The sequence below is a fragment of the Aegilops tauschii genome, chromosome 6 (assembly GCF_002575655.3).
Source record: "Aegilops tauschii subsp. strangulata cultivar AL8/78 chromosome 6, Aet v6.0, whole genome shotgun sequence".
NCBI lineage: Eukaryota > Viridiplantae > Streptophyta > Magnoliopsida > Poales > Poaceae > Aegilops > Aegilops tauschii.
Genome location: NC_053040.3, coordinates 369,981,981 through 370,001,927, shown reverse-complemented (window position 1 = coordinate 370,001,927; position 19,947 = coordinate 369,981,981). Strand labels below are relative to the sequence as shown.

At 46.2% G+C, this 19,947-nt stretch overlaps 2 long non-coding RNA genes across 9 annotated transcripts; both read right to left on the bottom strand.

Annotated features, from left to right (window-relative positions):
* Positions 1-4,084: 4,084 nt before the first annotated feature.
* LOC109779703 (uncharacterized) lies at positions 4,085-8,789 on the bottom strand. 8 transcript variants are annotated; one of them, XR_005760359.3, is made up of 8 exons: positions 8,509-8,789; positions 8,295-8,364; positions 8,176-8,192; positions 7,881-7,997; positions 7,515-7,688; positions 6,780-6,986; positions 4,691-5,264; positions 4,085-4,280 (listed from the first exon to the last, which is right to left on the bottom strand). It is a non-coding gene; the product is annotated as an uncharacterized lncRNA (long non-coding RNA). The 8 variants fall into 8 exon arrangements; XR_012187921.1 differs by having other exon boundaries at positions 7,881-7,961; XR_006665483.2 differs by having other exon boundaries at positions 8,518-8,789.
* A 2-nt stretch (positions 8,790-8,791) lies between these two features.
* On the bottom strand, positions 8,792-10,801 carry LOC141025840 (uncharacterized). Its single transcript, XR_012187923.1, has 5 exons — positions 10,199-10,801; positions 9,702-9,806; positions 9,394-9,481; positions 9,242-9,310; positions 8,792-8,853 (listed from the first exon to the last, which is right to left on the bottom strand). It is a non-coding gene; the product is annotated as an uncharacterized lncRNA (long non-coding RNA).
* Positions 10,802-19,947: the final 9,146 nt, after the last annotated feature.

The window sequence follows — 19,947 nt, the reverse complement described above, 5'->3', positions numbered from 1 at the left end:
GCTGGGATCGGCCACCGACTCCATTTTACTCCACTTCGGGCTGGGATCTGCCACCAACTCCATTTTACTCCACTTGTCGCTCTCTCACGGCCGCTCAGTCTCTGCCAAACGATCCCCCAAAAATGTTCCGCGAGCATATTAGTCTCAATGAGCTACTACCATCCAGGATAAAAACAAAAAGTTTACGACAAAATCCAAAAAATCTGTTTTTTCTTTATTCTCTTTTGCAAAATCACTATCAACTAAAATACAGCTGCGCTAAGTTTGTCAAATATGAATATGTCATTCCTCATGGTCTTCTAGAGCTGCCCGTAACGCATTGTCAGCCACAATTTTCGTGCTCATCATGCAAACGAAATACCTTAAAAACAGCTATTTGCTGAGAAGTGGCCAAGTTTTCTGCAGATTTCAGAGCCAAAACACCATCCAAGCTCTGGCTGCTGAAATTCTCATCCAAGAATTTTATGAAAGAAGTAAGAAAGTTAAACAGACTATGAAGCTTTTGTCAATGACAACATCATCTTATCCCTATCGTACTGCCTGATTGCATGAAGCATACACATCCCAGACTCGTCCCTGCAAAAAAGGGCATAACATTTGAATCTTCGTCAGGTCTCCAGAAGTAAAACTTATGACATACACAGGTCTGAGATAAAAATGTCTATTTACCTAGTGAAAACATCGCGCGTTATCTGTCAGGCCCCTTATCTGAAGATCAACAATAGCCATCTTCAGTTAACGGCAGGTTATCGCTTCAGCTGTTGATTCAAACTCCACCGTCTGAATCACATCCAACAATGCTGGCCTCCACTTACCGCTTCGCGCCAGAGGCAGCTGCTGAGAGATGTTGATCTTCCATCGGACAGCAGCCGTCGCGTCAAGGATCGCTGTTGATCGTCCAACAACTTCACCTTTCAGTTCACTTTCTGTTTTGTAATTGCTATAAAGCCAGGATTTGGAGATCGGTAGAGGCATCTAGAGTTGTAATAGGATTAAACCCCAGCCGCCGTGACCCGGCTGGCTCAACCTGTTCCTCTTTGAGTGCTACAAACCCTAAGCAAAGTTCCTCAACTCCCTTCCTGTTCTTGATGTTTATCTGAATTTGAGTGTAGTTGGGCAATCATCTAGCTCAGGCTTCACATTATCTTGGGGAAGCTGCCCTTCCATCTGCCAGCTGGACAATGTCATTTCGCAAAGAACTCACTGTAGGCAGCTGAATAATGCGAGTGAATTTGTGAGACAGCCTCCTGATGGATCATATGCCGCTGCACTCCTCCAGCAACTTGAGCACACAATGAGTCCAGAACATGAATCTCCTTCTTCAGCATATCCCACATGTATGCAGCCCATCCATGATCTAGAATGACAGGAACAAAAAACAACAAAAATAAACCTTGTATCAGTCTTTTATCATGGGAAAATAAACTATGTACTGAAGACAATAACACCAGCTCATACCATCTGGTATCCTGTGATATCATGATTTGTGTGTGCAAGTTTAAGTTGTACGGGCTTGCCCCCAACTCCCGTGTCGCTCCCGAGCGAGCGACCGGGGAGTAACCTAGTGCCGCCACAAGCAGCACCCCCGGCCAGCACCTCTCCGCCACCAGGAGCCGCGGCGGCGGCGGCCCGGCTGCGCGGTCTCGTCTCGCGGCGGCGCGTCTCCTGCTCGGGGCCGTCAGCCTACTGAGGCGGCAGATCCCGGCGGCGCGGCTGCTTCGGTGACGGCGGATCCGGGCGACGCGGCTCACCTCCGCGGGGCGGTGGCGGATCCGGACTGACCCATTGCCTCCCGCCTCCGCCATCGCCGTAGCTCAGAGTTGCTCGCCTCGTGCGGCGGCTGAAGAGATAGATTCTTTTTTTTACTATAAGTGTCGGGAGGTGGGAGGTGCGGGGTGGAAACGAAACCGCCGTTTGTGTGACGGGCCGAACGGTCGCCAAACGTTATCCACCGTCAGCCGCGGCACCGTATGTTACTGTTTGACTACGATCACACTAGTATAATGACCGTGCGTTGCCACGGGCTTTTAAAATATTTTGTTGAAGTTATATAAACATAACACAGGTTAAATTTCACATGTAGAGAAAAGATAGCGTGGGCATAATTGGGTAATAATTGAAGTCCACTTCACTCGATTAAAAAACAATCCAACGATGACCCGCCTCTCATTCTTCGTTTTCCTCCCGTAGCCGCAGATTTTTTATTTGACCACTTTGTCAACCCGCCCGCCTCTCCCTGCCTAAGCACCTGCCACCACCACCCTACAGCCGACGAGTGTTGCCACACGTCGCCACTTGCTCAAGTCACCACCTCTGTCAACGCTGAAGCCAGTCGTTCCTCTAAAACCTACCACCATTTTGGTGCCCACGACCTCCCGCACCCCGCACTCGAGACCGCTAACCCCTTGCCTCTCCTCTGCCGCCAACACCCGCTGCTGCTACTACTCTTCTTCCTCCCTCTGCATACCTTTTTCTCCGTCTAGTCTATTGACCCGCCCACCTCTACCTACGAAACCACTTGCCACCACCATCAACAGTCAGCAAATGTTGTCACGCACTACCTCCCTCTACCTGAGTTGCCGCCCAACCCTCTAAATAGTGCCACAATCTCTAGCGCTCACGACCTTCCGCACCACAATAATCAATGGTTGGCCATATATGAAGAAAAAAGAAGGATCAAGATGGTTCTCTGAAGAAGTCATACCATCTCTTGTCACACATCATGTTCATAGATCCTAGGCATACTCTCTTCTCTCAACTTCATTATCATCTTTTTGGACTACAAAATCTAACACTCATGTTCTGAATAATCAGTAGAATAAATTAATTTCAAGACATGCCATGGATGAATTATTTGGGTGCCATACTTAAAAATAATAACCATTTATGCCTGGGAGATATTTGGTAGGTTACACCGAATGCCATGTAGAAGCGATGCCCAATTTGAATGGATGCATCGTCTTTCGAGTCCGATAAATATCATTGGCATGCAAACTTGAGATATTTTGCCATCACCCGCGTTAAGTATGGCGCCTCTGTGCCGCAAGAAAGAGGTGGGCTTCAGAATCAGATCAATAAAAATAAGTGGGATCCGGGATTTTTGGATTCAATGTATTCCCTTGTGTTGCTACGGGCCTTTTAACTTTTTTTCTGATGACTTTTTGTATTGTTGTATAAGTCTTGGTGACTTTTTTACCCCTTCCAACGATGTCGTTGGGACCCTTCTTGATGGATTCATTTGAACTTCGACATAATTCATCTCCATCGGACCCTTCTTGATGGATTCATTTGAACTTCGACATAATTCATCTCCATCGCTATCGTAATCTACAAAAAAGAATATATTATTGTGTGTAGTTTATATACAAAGAAGAACCATAATTTGTATACATCTCTTCTGATTTTGTAAAGTTTGATGAGTTTTCAGTCTGGTCAATCATAACTACGTCAGTGACTTTGTCGATCAACAGTAGCATCATCCGCATCCATTGACTTTTATCTCTGATGTACAAAAGTGAACATATACATATCTTAAAAAAGCTCATATATAATACTCCCTCCGTCCCAAAATCCTTGATACATCCGTATCTAGACAAATCTAAGACAAGAATTTTGGAACGGAGGGAGTATATATTTATTCGGTCAGCTGCTACATGCAAGCAGGTGACCGCTTTTAGTAGGGTGAGTCGCGTGACCGCTTTTAGTAGGGTGAGTCGCATCCCAATTTTAATAACATGTAGACTCATCTGTAAATCACTTGTTAGTAATTATTCTCAAGAAATAACTTGTTAGGGTTTGTGATATTTTTTACTATATAAAGAAGTATGTGACATTTCTCTCATAGCAAACCATCGTTTTTTCCAAAAAAAGTAAACACCTTTTATTCTTATCTTAAAAATGCAATCCACCATCTTACTCTCTCGCCACATGACATAGTGCTGACACTCACATCTCATCTCCCGGCTTGCTATCCCCGCCGCGGCTTCTTACAACCCCCCCTCTACACCATGACATTCAGCCCACACCTTACTCTCACAGTCATCCCCCCTCCCCCGCCCCCGGCCCCTTCGACAACATTGCCCGCCCCCCTTCTCTCTCCCTCCACGGCGTCCCAAGCCAATTCCTGGTGCCAAGGTGTGCACACCATCGTGGTCGAGGGCGACCACCATGACGATGCAACCTGCTGCTCACCGTAGCTCCGCACCTTCTTGAAGTACAGCGGCCACAATCATGTCCCAAGCTTATGTGTCCATCCTTTTATCTAGAGTATATTATCACTGCTGAAATCATAATTCAAGATATGGTACAAACTTCAGTATCAATACATCATAATAAACCAAATGCATCAGGGATCTGGGTGTACTATCCTAACAGAGGCATTGTTTCGCTACGAAGCCTGAATATTTTCTCTACCACATTCGATTTTGCTGCAACGCATAACCGATTTTGTTACCTTGAAAATTCAGTATTGTACAAGCTACCTGCCACCAGTGAACTCAAAGTGGATGCTTAAAAAAGGGCTCTGATAACTTCCACATTATAAGAAATATCAGGATGGATACATTGGCAAAAGCATGTGCAGATTTGCAGGTTATATCTTCTATGTGCAAAAGAATAGATAGACAACACAATTAAGCAAACAATTAATTAACAATTTGAACTATTTTTATGGATAGTTTAAGAAGGTTACCTTCAGCTCAGATAAACCAAAATATATGGACAAAGGTAATAATCCAAGGAGTAGTGGAGCAAGGAGATCTGAGAACATCCACACAATATTTTCTCAATCAATCGATCAGCTCAATTTGTCCACACTCATGGAATAATTCCTCTCATTCAATGGTATATACAGTCCATTGGAAACTTCAAGCAAATGACCATGCTCCATACAACTCAAGATTTAGCCTTTTTGATTTCTCGGGCAACCAGCCAACATATAATTTTTGCCTTCAAAGTGAATATATATAATGGAACCGCTGAAAAAATATGAAAGAAATAGATTGTAACACACAGATGAATGCAACAAAAAATCTATTGTGTATTTAGGATTTAGAGGACCATTTACGAATAATAATAGAGGAATGGCTGATTCTAAAAGAGCTATGAAGGAAACATCACAAGCACCATACTGAATAATTCCACTCACGAGCTTTTCCTCGCATAATCACAACTTCATAAGACATCCTTAAAAATCAGCCATCAGTAAATAGCTTGTTGAATCCAGACATGGTATCCAAACATTTCACTACATCTGGTTCCATATTCTGTATAGAAATCAAGTAGACATGGAAGTATACTCATATATCGCTGAATCTTGTAAAACATTTAAAAGGTAATCAGACACATTTTAACAACACTCTCTCGGCTCTTAAATAAGTGATATTTTTACTTGCCGAGTTTGCAAGGTACAAATTAAATCATAAATTATAGTAAAAACATAATCCACAGGTTTGATAATAACTAATCGATGAGCAGAACTTGTTTAACACATGAATAATCCATGACTATAAAAGAAGCTCATTGTACTCGGCCACTCGTCTATTGTGTGCACTGTTTTTCCGTCTTTATTGATCATAGCAAGATGCTTCCTGATCAAATAGATGAATGATTTAAAGAGAGCGAATGTAAAGTGGTAGGATATTTGGCATGCATCATCGACTTGAGAAAACGAGAACAAGGAATTCACCTTGATAATTTTGGGTAAACAAATTAATTTGGCTATTGCCATACATGGATAATTAGATTCTCTGCAGATTCACGAAACAATCATTTGTGACTGTTATGCAGTTGTGCAGATGTATGCACGCTATTCATATATAAGTGCCTACATGAAACAAGAATAAAATCAGAGTCCGTAACTAAGTTACTAAAAAAGAGCATTTGCACACAAATTGATAATATCAAGGGAAGAACAGGAAGCGAAGGGAGTCAGATGGGTTACATATCCAGTGGGAGCAGTAGTAGATGCTTGGCGGCTGGTTGGATAGGATGGTGATAGTGTGTGTGTGTGGGGGGGGGGGATGCTCCCCATCAGGTCGACAAGCCGGAGGTTGTCCCAGCAGGACCCCTTGTCGGATAGCGCCTGGGTGAACCTGTTGCCAGCTATGCTCAGGTACTGGACAGACAGTAGCGCCAACAGGAACGGCCCGACGAAGGGCTTCCGTGACACGTCCATATGCTCCAGCAGGTAGAAGGAGAGCCAGTGAACTTGTTCTGGCTCAGCACCACCGACTCCACTTTCCTCCCAAGACGCCCGAGCTATGATGTCATTACTCCTATCGTCTCTTACATAATTAACGTGTTTCCTATGCAATCATGGTACCGAGACACACATGAGTAATCTGCATGTATAGTTCTCTAATAATTAATCGTACATTCTGATTTCCAACTAATCCAATGTGCTAGTGCATCAGGCTCAACCAACCTTAATGCTAGGTTGAGCGGAATTCTAATTTCTAACTAATCTGATGGAATCCTCCTATGACACGTCCTCTCTGCTTCCCACCTTCCAGCGGCTCGATGATGGTGATGAAGGACTATAGATAAAAATTTAACGACCCTTACTCTGTACACATTTAAATCTATTTTCAGATGAAAAACACTGAACTATGATAAAATAAACAATAATCAACGACCCTGGCTGGGGAATAATATCAGTCCTTCCTTGTAGTAAACAAGGTATTGAGGGAAAATAAATCTAAGAACAGAATGTACAGATTGGCAGAAGCTAAACATCGAATGCTCTATTAGCAAGTCTAAATAATTTTGAGAAGTATTACCAAAGAGATGACTCGCCAGGCTGCCGAAGGGCATGTACTCGTACAACAGCAGCCGCTTGTCCCCTGCGCGCAGAAGCCGATCAGGCTGACGAAGTTAGGGTGGCTGAGCACCGCCAGTATCAGCACCTCCACCAGGAACTCCTTCCTCCCCTGCACGCTCTCTCGGGCCTGCTGCTTCACCGCCACCATTTGTGCATCGGAAGCGCCCTGCAAGAAGAAGAAGAATCACATTGTGCTGATGATATAATACATATATCATATATAGTCCAGACCAAAGAATGATCAGAAAATCAACATGGTAGTTGGATGTGTCAAACATCTGCGACAAAAGTGATTAAGAAATGTACTGTGTGAACTAAGGAAGCAGCATCGAGGACGACACGCAAGGAAATATGCTTGTCACTTGTCGGTACATTCCCCTAATCTCACCAAATGCGCATACACTTTTATTGCTTTGAAGAATATAAAGATAGCAAATGAAGAAATCAGTTGCTGCCTGCCCGACTCAGGTTTGCAACATACAAATGATATACACAGACCATGAATGTATTATAACTTTAGAAGAATATACATTAATCTTTCACAAGTATAGCGAAACTTATCATGGGACGGAGGGAGTACTATAGTTTAGCACATTTTTCTATCACAAGTATAGTTGTTGAATAATGACGAGCAATCTGAAATCATCCACTTACAAAGAAAGAGGGAAGACATAACACGGGCTTGTTAGCTCACCCATACAAAGTTGAGTCAGTGATTAAGTGGATTGCCAAAAAGAACATAGGGTAGACCATCATATCCATGTGTGGTGTACTCAGCTCCACCCTTTCTCGTCACTATATTTGTTCATGTTCTCTGCTGGTTGGTTTTCTCAGAATCTGTCGGGGCAGAGGAAGCTCTGTTCAATTCCTGCTCAACAAAGAACCTTTGTGAGGCCAAACAACCAAAAATCCTTGTTCATACAAACATAAAAATGATGAACTATCCAATAATTTCTTCGTGATCATGCAATAAGCTGTGCCTTCCAAAACTTTCATATGGCTGCGGTAGATTCGGCTCACATGAAACATAAATAAAATAATATGTATATAATGATTTTACCTTATAATAGATGTTTTAGAAACTCATAATATATATTTGATAGCTCCACTCCAAAAGTATAAAATTCCTCACGTTGAATACCTATAAACAAAGGTGAAATAAGGATCTCTTTTGGACCTATCAATGAAAAGAGGAAAGGTTATGTCAGCGCCCAATCGGAACCGTCGAAAGTTCAGCACATCCGTCTTTTAGCAAATGTACATGCAAAGCAATTCTTTCTCGGAGTGAACTCTGAACTATTCTGTGCCACATGTAAATAAATCATCAAATTACAGTAGGGAGACATGGTTTTTACATGTGTGGTTGGTGACCCTATAAAAATCAGCAGAAAGAAATCGAGTCAACAGAGATACTTTTGTAAGGGCCTGAGAGGTTATATAATGAATAGAAGATTCATGGAAAGACGTTACTTACATGATACATGTAGCTAGAGAATCACAGTGCCCTCAATTGAAGTTTTATGTTCTCCCCATTAGTGATCACACTGAATCAAAAAGCAAAATGTCAGACAAACAGATTACCTGGAGTGAAGGCATCACGTAAACAAATTATCTGAATCAAGCTCACTAAAAACAGAATCAAAAAGCTAAATGCCAAACAGATTGAGTACTTTGCCTGGTATACATACTTGTCCCACCTTGCATCAACCCCATGCATGGTGGTGGCATCAACAGCGTCATGAGCTCCTGCTGCCCTTGCGTCGATAGAAAGGCTGTCATCGTCGGCGCCGCGCGCCTCCGAACCAAGGATCCGTTTGGCATGGAGAAGAGCGCCATCAGATTGATGCGTCCATCCCCAAACAACGAGCCAAGATAAAGAATATTATGACTGGGAGTTGTGTGTCCCCACTTTGTGTCTGCAACCACTTCCTTTCTACAGCTCCAAATCAGGGGAGCATCTCTTCGTTCCCAGCGACGGCCCACCACAAAAGATTGTCTTCGAGCCGCGAGTTGCCGCATCCAACCCCAAGGACCTGCAGTTGGTAGATATTTATTGGGGAAAAACGACCAATAAAGCATGACTGAAGTTTAAACTTTGCATAACTAAAAAGTAATCAATGTATCAAAGGATTTGATCTATGGGCATTTTCCTTTTTCCCAAGTAACATCGTCAAACTTTTCAGGGGAAGGGTATATACAATATTTACTAAACTGAATGCTTTCCACGTGTTTTTAAATCAATGGATCCTCCTACAAATTCTTTAAAGAGTATAACTGGAAAACCATTGCGTGGGCAGCTGCTTTTCCCTCTCCTAAAGCATCGACTCTACAAATATAACACATTTTGTCACCGGAAACTCATGAATCATAAGGTACAGGGGTGGAGCACGCGACGCAACAGAGCAGAAGAGAATGTTGTACCTGAAACTTAAAGGCCACATTAAGGTTCGTGGGATTCTTGTCCGAGTGAAACAAATTGGTCTGTACAAACTGAAATATAGCCAGCGCAGCTATATCAGAACCCATGAGGCCATGAGCACACATATAGTCAGAAGCACAGCAAAATCACGTACCTTGTGAGCATACACCATTCCCTCCAGCCACTTGGTCGGGTACCACGGGGTTCACCTTGAGACACCTCGTGGATGACCTTCATCCCTTCTACACAATTAAGCACAAAAAAAAACAAATTGAGTTCACCTTGCAAGACTATTGAGAGGGATTTAGGTCCTTATGAAGTACAGAGTATAGTACGGAAAAGGGGTTCTCTCCTAAAGAAAATAATGCAGCCTCCATCCAGAAACAAATGGCGAATTAAGCACCCTCCAGTTCAATTTCACTCCCATCTAAATTCTATTTTCATGAGAAATTAATCAATTACCTAGGGTTAGTCCAGTTCATCCAAAACAGTGGAGCTCCAAGGAAGAAAGAAGAACGGTTGATCTAAAACAGGGAAGAAATAGGGCTATCACCTTCAAGATTAGTTCTGTATCAAAGCAAGAGCTCACGATTAGTTCTGGGAATTTTGAGTGATGAAGATAAGAAATGCAGTACCGGTACTCTTGCTCCCCCTGCTCTGGGAAGGTTTGCATACCTCAAAGTGCCCAACACCTACCGCTGGCTAAAATAGTGTGCATAAAAAGATTAAGAATATAAGCTACATTCAGATTAGGCTAGATAAGGAGCTATGCGCTTGTACACATCAAGCCTATATCGTTATTTTCATACACCAAGGCAATTCGAATGCATTAGATTAGTCCAATGTGGCTGACGAACTACTGTTAGGAAGAGAATGAACGGAGTTACAACCAGTTAGGATCTGCACAAGTAGGAAATATAGTGACCACACCTACGAAGGAGACTCAGGGAAGTAGTTACCTGCAGCTGCATGCGATGGGGTGCCGTGCTTGAACGCTTTGTTGTGCCTCCACCATGTAGTTTCTCCGGTCCACATCCCTGTCCCCTCCGCTGCCGCCTCCACCCCTATCCCCTTCTGGAAGCCTGGATCTAAGCGCCTGGAGAGGCGGTGGCGCACGACCGGATAACAGGATACATGGAGGGGGAGGTCACTGCTGGCGAGGCGCCGACCGATGGGAATCGTGGGGCGGAGTCATCACCGGGGTGCAGCGTCGTTGGTTGAGGCCGCATTGGGGAAGAAGAGGCACTCGAGGCCACCGCCCAGCCGAGGTAGGAGGCGCCAGACGGGAAGAGGTGCGATGCTAGGGATTGGGGAGGGGGTAGGTCAGCGTGCGGCGTCTCCCGTCATCGGCGGCGGCTCCTCAACGGGATAGGCGGCGTCTCCCGTCATCGGCGGTGGCTCCTCAATGGGATCGGCGGCGGCTCCCGTAGTAGCGCAGGGATCGACGGCGGCTTGATGTGCGAGGGCGGCGGCGAAGGATGCGAGTGCGAGGGCGGCGACCAAGGGATCTCGTGCGAGTCGTTCTCGCTCGAGGGCATGTGACGTCGCTCGTACGTGCGGGTTTTCTTCGCTGGTTAATTTTCGTAGGTTTTTTTTATCGCTGGTTAATCGTCGTAGATTTTTTCTTCGAGGCTTGTCTCGGGCGCGATCGGCTGTTACGACCTGAAGAGCGCGGGGGCTGGTGGAGGACTCGGTACGTGGTTTTTTCGGTTCGTGGCGGGTCAGCCTGAGGTGGGAGTAGGTACAAAAAACCGGATGAGGTGGGACGAAAATAAACCTGGAACGGAGACTATCAACTGAGACATTAAGAGTAGAGATTCAACATATGAACTGACACGCCCTTGTCCCATTGGTACACGTAGCGAGAGCGGGCGAGCTCGTCCGCTCCATCGCCCCTCTCTACATCTGTTGCTGTTTTCTCCTTTTGCGCGAGGCACATCTGTGGCTGTAGCCCGCGTAGCCTCTGCTTCATAATCTTGGATTCATTTCCTGTCAAATCTCAGGATCTGTCACGATTGCCTACTACAAGGCCCGAAAAGCCCGGTCCGTGCCGGCATCTGACGGCGCACGACCGCCATGGATTAGCGCAAAATCTGGCAACTGATTTCCGTTTTCTCATCACCCTCTTCAGCATCCCGGCGAATGCGAAGGCATCATCAGCCCTGCATAGGGTGATCGTGCGTGTCCCTGCGCATGTGGAGAGGACCACGCAGCTAGGCAGGCGCTGCCCCGTCGAGTCAGCACAGCGGCTGCGCGGCTGGTCTCTCTCTCTCGTCCGCAGATGGGTGATGTCGCCTTGGACGCTTTGCTGCCCGTGCGTGCTGAGTTGGAATCTCATTCTAAGGATTCTTGTGGTTTCGGGGAATCCAGTTACTCCACTGGATCTCTTCCCGGGGGTACCCTTTCATTTCAGGTTAAGAAGGGCCAACTCCACCGCGCGACCCCAAACGGACGTCCGTTTTGTCCGGATTCTGTCCGTTTGGGTAGGGATTTGGGGTCGTGTCCGGGCGTGTCCTGAGATACGGTGGCCGTGCGCTCAGCGCGCGGCTGCATCCATTTGCCCCATCCTGTCCGTTGGAGCCAAAAATGCCCATATTCTCATCAAAACTAGTTTGCATGTCCAAATATTTGTCTGAAAATTAAAATAGTTTTACAACCCAATTGAAATTGTCCTTAATAAAAAAGTTTTACAACCAAATTGAAATTGTCTTGACTGAACATAAAATGAACCAATACGTCTATTGGTTGTCAATGTGATCCCACACGTGCTCAATCAAGTCATTTTGAAGATTCAAATGACTGTGCCAATCACGCATCTTACGGTGGAATTGCACAAATTGTTCAAATGTGGCCGGGTCTTGATGCAGGGGCTCAATATTTTCACCTTGATAATCAAATCCTTGGTCGAAGATACTCTCATCACGCTCATCCTCGACGATCATGTTGTGCATGATCACACAAGCAGTCATCACCTCCCAAATCTTCCTTTCATCCCATGACAGTGCAGGGTTTCGAACGATACCCCACCGGGATTGAAGCACACCAAAAGCACGTTCGACATCCTTTCTAGCACTCTCTTGCATTTGGGCAAATCTCTTTCTCTTCTCACCTTGGGGTTTCGAGATTGTCTTCACAAAAGTTGACCACTGAGGATATATACCATCAGCTAGATAGTATCCCTTGTTGTACTGGTGGCCGTTGATCTCAAAGTTGACAGGTGGGGAGTGGCCTTCTGCAAGCCTTGCGAAGACTGGAGAACGCTGCAGCACATTGATATCAAAGTTGACAGGTGGGGCGTGGTCTGTCTCCCTGTTGCGGTTCAGGTTGGGAGTACGGCTAGGGACTGACCCCCTGTACCGAGGAAGCTGCCGTTGAATATGGTCGTGAACGACCAGTGCAGCCACCACAAGATCTTCATCGTCCGACGACGAATCGTCCGATGAACAAAGGAAGTGATGGAAGAAAAACTCGTCTCCACTGTCCATACCTTTGTTGGCAAAATGTCGAACACCTTGCAGTCGTGGTGGCGAAGAGGCCGCGATGATCACCTCGACGCAGCAGGGGTGGTTGCTGGCCGGCTACTGGCCGCTCTGGAGCTCTCGTCGGAATCTGCCGCGGCCGCCGTGGTATGTCGCCGACGGTCGTGTCCCCTCTGCCACCGGCAAAGACGACGACGGCCAAACCTCCTTCGAGCGACGGCCAAAACTACGGCGAAAGCGCAGGCGTGGTGGCGGCCATGTCGAGACGTGGTTTCGTATGGACGGTCGGGGACTGCACGGTGAGGAGGCGGCCGGAGAATAGCGGTGGCGCCGGCGGCGGGGCGGGGCGGGGAGAGAGGGTGAAGCGTTGGGAGCGGAGGGACTGCTAGTGCCCCCGACAGGCGAGCCACGGAGGGGAGACAAGGGCGTGCGTCGAGGCCGTCCGCGCGCATCCGTTTCACCCCAAACCGAGCGCAAGTTTGGACCGGGGATGGGTCGAAAACGGACGGAATCCGGACATTTGTCCGTTTGAGGCCGCGCGTTGGGCCGCGCTATTCGTTCGTTTTACCTCAAACGGACGTATCCGGATAAGACAGGGTCGCGCGGTGGAGTTGGCCTGAGAACGGTGTTGCTGCAACGAGCGGACTGTAGCAGCGAGTACTGCCTGCTCTGCCGCCGTGCGTGTATGTATCCCTAGTAATAACTGAGTACGTATGTATGACAGGATAGCTGTATGTAGTTACTGTGCGTACACTACCGGAGTAGTGGTGTCTTTATGCACGATATTCCTCTTTATTGACCATTTATGATTTGGCAGTGCGCACTGTGCAGAGATGCTGCTGGCGCTTCTTGCCCGTGTGCATGTCCTACGGCGGACTTTTAACAGGCAAGTTCAAACACCTAAAAATTCCAAATAAAAATTGAGTTGGAAACTCCAAAATTATAATGCTTCCTTTGGTTTACAGGAATTTTGCAATACTTCTATAGGAAAATTTTCTTTCTAGAATCATTTGGTTCGTACGAATGAATTCATATTCCTATGTAGAATTTGGTTTGCCGGAGCATGGGTGGGCTGGTTCATCCCCCGCCTTTGTTGCGGTCCACCACTGCACTTTGTTTGGTGGGCCTACACAAGCTAAGTTGTGGTCTTCGTCGCTGTCACCTAGTGCCACTCCACCGGCACCATGTGTTCCACCCACTGCAACCTTGCCTTCAACGTCTATCGAACCCGTTGTTGCTCCTACTTCACCTACAGTCCGTTCAGAGGCACCAATGGCTATGTCTGAAGGGATGTCCACTCCCCTTCGATGTAGTAGCCGTGACTTCGTCTTCGTTGAAGGCTATTCTTTGACCGACGAGCACACTATGTATAAGTCAATGTGTCGCCAGGCTGAGCGCAATTTGGACTCCACGGTAGGTACTTCATCTGCGAAATCTTTTCTTTCCTTTTCAAATACTCCTATTTCTTCTAGCTTAAAGAATGACAATGTCTATATGGGGAAGAATGATAATGAAGTGAGTCTATTGTTGGGGGTGCTCAAACGTATGGAGATCGACCGCTTAAAGGTTTCTCTGAAATGTCCGAGCATGCTACCTAACCCTGATACCGAGGAGGAGGAGACGGATGCCTCATATGATGGCCCACTACGGATGCCTCATATGATGGCCCACTTCTCCCCCACTTGGTTGGTGTGGTTGCTAGGGATGTCATAGTTAGTGTATTTCAACTTCAATTAACTTGTAAATTGTTGCATCGTGTCAATTTTGAAAGCAAATCTTTTCCATGTCATGCATTGCATATCATGATCGTGTTGATATCTTTACGTAGTAGTAAATGTATCGTTTGCTCTTCCCCAATGTTTCTGGTTTCTTGAATAGGTTTCGGAGATGACGAGAGCAACAAGCAAGATTGAGCAGTGCCAAAGAACCCATGTAGGCAAGCAAAACCTCATTTGATCATGTTGATATCCTATTTCTCTATAGTTTATAATAGTATATTCTCCTGCTATATTTGCATTCATTATTTACTATGTTAGCAGTAGTTAGAGTTAATGCTATCCTTTGCATGACCTGATTATTGTAACCCTATATTCCTGATTCGTATAATTAGCATGATTAAGAGTTGCTTGTGCTTAGCTAGCTGACCGCACTTACTTTTTGTGCTATGCTTAGTCATGTTGTGCTAGTGGTCGTGTCGTGATTTACCCTGGTGGCGAATCACAGTGGTAGATTAACGTGTAAAGTGGAATTACAAGGTAATTGGGTTAAACACGACTAAAGGTGAAGGTGAGGGTCCATGTTGGAGAACATGGTGGATTGTTTCACTTAAGCCACTATTAGTATTAGGACCCGAGTTCTCATTATCTTGATTCAATATTGAGCGTGCTAATCGCATAGGGGTTATGGGCCACCACTTGGCCTAGTACCTTATGTCAAACCAGTCCAGAAGTCACATAGTTTAGGCTTTCCATTTGTAGTGTGAGTTGCAGAAGGAAAGAGATATATGGTATTGTTGGTCTTATGTAGGTGCGACACAACTTGTCAAGTGAATTAACCATCTTGTGGAATGGGCTTGGGCCATGTGTGCAACAGTTGGGTCTATATCGGAGATTTGGCCGGACTCACGATTAGGGTACAACTCAGGTGGTGACTCCATGGACTGGACTACAATATAGGGGAGGTGTCTTGGTCGATCACCCTCTGCTAGCATACAATGGTAGCACACTTAACATTCTGGCATTATTAAGAGATGATCGACATGTGTATGGGCAAACTGGTACACCCATGAAGGGTTAAATCTATTTGAATAATCGTGTCCCTAGTCAGGGAGAACTTGTAGATTATTGCTTGATCATAGACAACTTTAAGAGCTAATCTAAAATTACCATGATAAGTGTGAGTGCCATGGATTGCTTCCTCGCGGGTGAGTCGAGGGGGAGGGGTTAATAGTGGTGTATTGTTGTGGTGGTTTAGGATAGTAGTGCATTAGGGCATAGCTTGCTTTCTGCTCAAATAGTCCACAAACAACCCTTATTGATGCCTTGGGCATTTGTTACTATTTTGGTGTACGTGCATATCGGAGATGCATAGGCGGCTAGCGGACGACGGCTGGAAGGACGGAGATACACAAGTGGCCGACAGTGGGACGCAACCAGGAGGTCGAAGATGTACAGACGATCGGCGGAAGACGACGCCTGTAGCCTCGATCTAGAAATCGAGAGAAGACTAAAAAAGTATATCGATCAGAGTAGCATGAGTTGCAATGTGCGGTGGAGACCCTAAACCTGGGACATGATACCATGGTAGAAAAATAGCAACTTGGTATTACTGGGAGGATAAAGCTACCATATATACATGTACAAGGGGATGCCGAAAGGCTAGAATGCTGAAGGCCAAAGGCCATCATCAATATAACTATAAAGCGAGTACTCCTATACTCACCTTGTTTTATTTATGCTTTGACCCGGATGGTGCAGATCAGATGGTAGCATTTGGAATAGGTGATCTCTAGTGGCTTACAAGGAATATACCTCAAATTAGCCTCCATACGTGCAAAGGAATGATTGAAATGTACGAAAGGATGTGTTCTAGTGGCTATCCATGAATTGCTTACAAGGGATGATACGACAGGAGAATCGTTTCCTTGTTCTTATTCGCGACCATGAAGTATTCTATGTACTTCGTCGCAGCTTCATGTTCCACTTTGTCATTTTCCAAGAAGCCCTCATGCATGTAGTAGGGGTCCGTTACCGCGAGTTCAGATGTAGCGCATAAAGGAGGACGTACGTAGAATCGAGCCGCCTCATGTGATACATCTCGAAGATGTAATAAAATCGCAGGAAGAACATGTCCGTGGGGCTAGTGTTGACGTAGCCCCTCGCAGCCGACACATGAACCGCGTAAAGTGGGTATCTTGGATTCTCTGAGAGGAGAAGGCTCTTCTCTGTCGATAGCACACAATCATGCAGCCTCCTGAGATCCCCAGTTATGCCCTCGAGCACATCCTTCGGTAGCATCGGGTTTCCTGCGACATGGAGAAATGACGCATTTTTTATCGGTACACTATCCTGAACCTGGATCGCTGGAGGCGGCTGTCAGCTAGAAGATTTGGCGCCAGCAGGGCCTTTCTTTGTTGTTCTCTTCCTTTGCTTCTCCCTGACACATGTATTGAGCCTCCCAGATCCGCATTGACCGCCGCCCCCATTGTGGTCGGGCTCAGCATTGCACGACGCTCGGTTAGTTGACCCTGGGTTGAGGCGGCATCTGAAGGTGTGTCCTGGGAGGATTGCATGAACAGAGACATCTTGCACTCAACCCAAGGACATTCCTTCTCTGGTATAACATCATGTATCTTAGCATCCTGATCTTCACGCTCATCACGGTGGTCATAGCCTGAGTCATATGGCTAACTCATCATTCCTCCATCATCATAGCCAGTATTGATGTAGTGGAGAGGGTCATCCTCCTCCATGTCATCATCCATATCTTCATCCACGGGGGCGACGTGATCAGCCATTGAACGGTTGGACCCCCTTCTTCGCGTGGTCCGCTCTCACCCAGTATGACAGACAGTGGTAATTTGCGTAGGTGGGGTGGTCATACCTTGCATCGGTGTTGCCATTGGTGTGCTCCTGGCCACCTTCACACGAAGAAGATTCTTTGGCCACAACATCGACCAATTCTTGCATTGTCCTAGCAGCGTCGGGCTCTTGTCATCCTCTCCCCGGTTCATAGCGGAGCAGCCAAACCCTCGTAGCCCGCTTTCACACTAGCCGCGAAAACCCTAAAGGCATCACCGGGCATCTGTCGGGCATGGAACAAGCGATCCTTGGGCTTCGTTATCATACCCTTTCCCACATCAACTAACTGGCGCTGATGTGGTAGAGTAGACAGATTATCGTCGGCCTGCGAAGACATGTGTGTGACATCAGAGATCCGAAAGGCAAAGGAAACGGAAGATTAGATATGTTGATGAGGATGCGACGCGTAATTACCATGAGGGCATCTAGCTCAGCTAATGTCGAAGCCCCGCCGAGCATGCCAGAGATGGAGGACAGGCTGCTATGAGCGGCAGTGGCGGGTGCAGTCGCGGGTGCAGGTGCAGCTGTTATGTTCACCGAGTTGCTCCCGATGAAGCTAGGAAGGGGAAAATCATCTGCCTTTGCGATTGGATTTTCTTTCAACCACCGGACAACAGCCGCAACCAAGAAAGAAAACGCAGCTGCAAAATCAATTCAGCAGGCAGCCTGCCGCTGCCTTGACTGCCTCAGCTGTGGTCTCTTCTCTAGTTTTCTCGACCACCTGCAACACTGTCTCCTGGATAGTCGCTTCACTCATCTTTCTCCTCTGCCTATGTGTCTCTTGATATTCCGCGTAGTAGTACATCCACGTGGCGTCGAAGACTACACGTCCATGATAACCCGCAAGTATAGAGGATCAGAATAGTTTTTGAGGGCAGAGTATTCAACCCAAATTTATAGATTCGACACAAGGGGAGCCAAAGAATATTTGTAAGTATTAGCAGTTGAGTTGTCAATTCAACCACACCCGGAGATTAAATATCTGCAGCAAAGTAATCAGTAGCACAGTAATATGATAGTTTGATAGTACTGGTAACGGTAATAGTGGTAACAGTAACAGCAGTAACAGTTGGAACAGTTGCAATAACAATAGTAACTTAGCAAGAACAATATGTGGAAAACTCGTAGGCATTGGATCGGTGAATTCGCTGGATGATATTCATCATATAACAGTCATAACCTAGGGCGACACAGAACTAGCTCGAGTTCATAGATATAATGTAGGCATGTATTCCGTAAATAATCATACGTGCTTATCGAAAAGAACTTGTATGACATCTTTTGTCCTACCCTCCCGTGGCAGCGGGGTCCATAAGGAAACTAAGGGATATTAAGGCCTCCTTTTAATAGAGAACCGGAACAAAGTATTAACACATAGTGAATACATGAACTCCTCAAACTACGGCCATCATCCAAAAGTATCCCAATTACTGTCACATTGGGGTTTACGGATCATAACACATAGCAGGTGCATATGACTAGCAAGATCGGATCAAGAACATAGATAATGGTGAAAACATAAACAGTTCAGATCTGAATTCATGGCACTCGGGCCCTAGTGACAAGCATTAAGCATAGCAAAGTCATAGCAACATCAATCTCAGAACATAGTGGGTACTAGGGATCAAGCCCTAACAAAACTAACTAGATTACATGATGAATCTCATCCAACTCCTCACCGACCAGCGAGCCTATGAAGGAATTTCTCACTCCCGGTGGGGGAGCATCATGGAATTGGTGATGAAGGAGGGTTGGTGATGACGAAGACCGAAGATTCCCCTCTCCGGAGCCCCAAACGGGGTCCAGATCTGGCCTCCCGATGAAGAACAGGAGGTGGCGGCGGCTCCGTATCGTGAAACGAGATGAAACTTCCTCCCCTTTTTTTCTAGAAAAATAGGAGCGTCGGGATTAGGGTCAGCAAAGCCCCGAGGGCCCCACCACCCACCAGGGCACGCCAGGGGGTGGCTGATGTGGTCACCTATTACAGGTAGGGTCATGGACCCATCATTCGGGACCCACCTGGGCCCATCATCATCATATGTATGTCCTTGGACCATGCCCGCATCCGAATGCACACTTCAGGAGGATCACTCGGACAGACCGGCAGCAGTCGGACAACCACATGTCACTCGGCGGATGATCAACCACTCAGACACGCAAAGCGAGAAGACATCATGGGAGCTGCAACGGTCGAGGGATCCTAAGTCGTCCACTAAATAGAGTTATAACTACCATTACATGTAACTACTGTAGTATAGGCTCATTACATTAGTAACCGCCTCATTCAATGGCATTAATGGCCCCGGCGACGTGGGAGACATGGGTTACGGTGCACTCTATATAAGCCACACCCCTCTCCATAGCCGGGCAAGGTTCAACTCAGTAATCTCATCCATCAGATCAAAGCAAGCCTCAGGGCACGAGACGTAGGGCTTTTACCTCCACCGAGTGAGGGGCCTCAACTCATTAAACACTGTGTGTTACACCTATGCCGTAGCTAGACTCTTCCCCTTAATTCGTACCCCTAGTACACATTGTCAGTATCACACTACAAAAAAAAGACACATCCGTGACATTTTGGGCCGAACGAAAAAAAATTCTGTCATACTTATGACACTTCTATGACGATAATTGTGACAAAACCCGGTA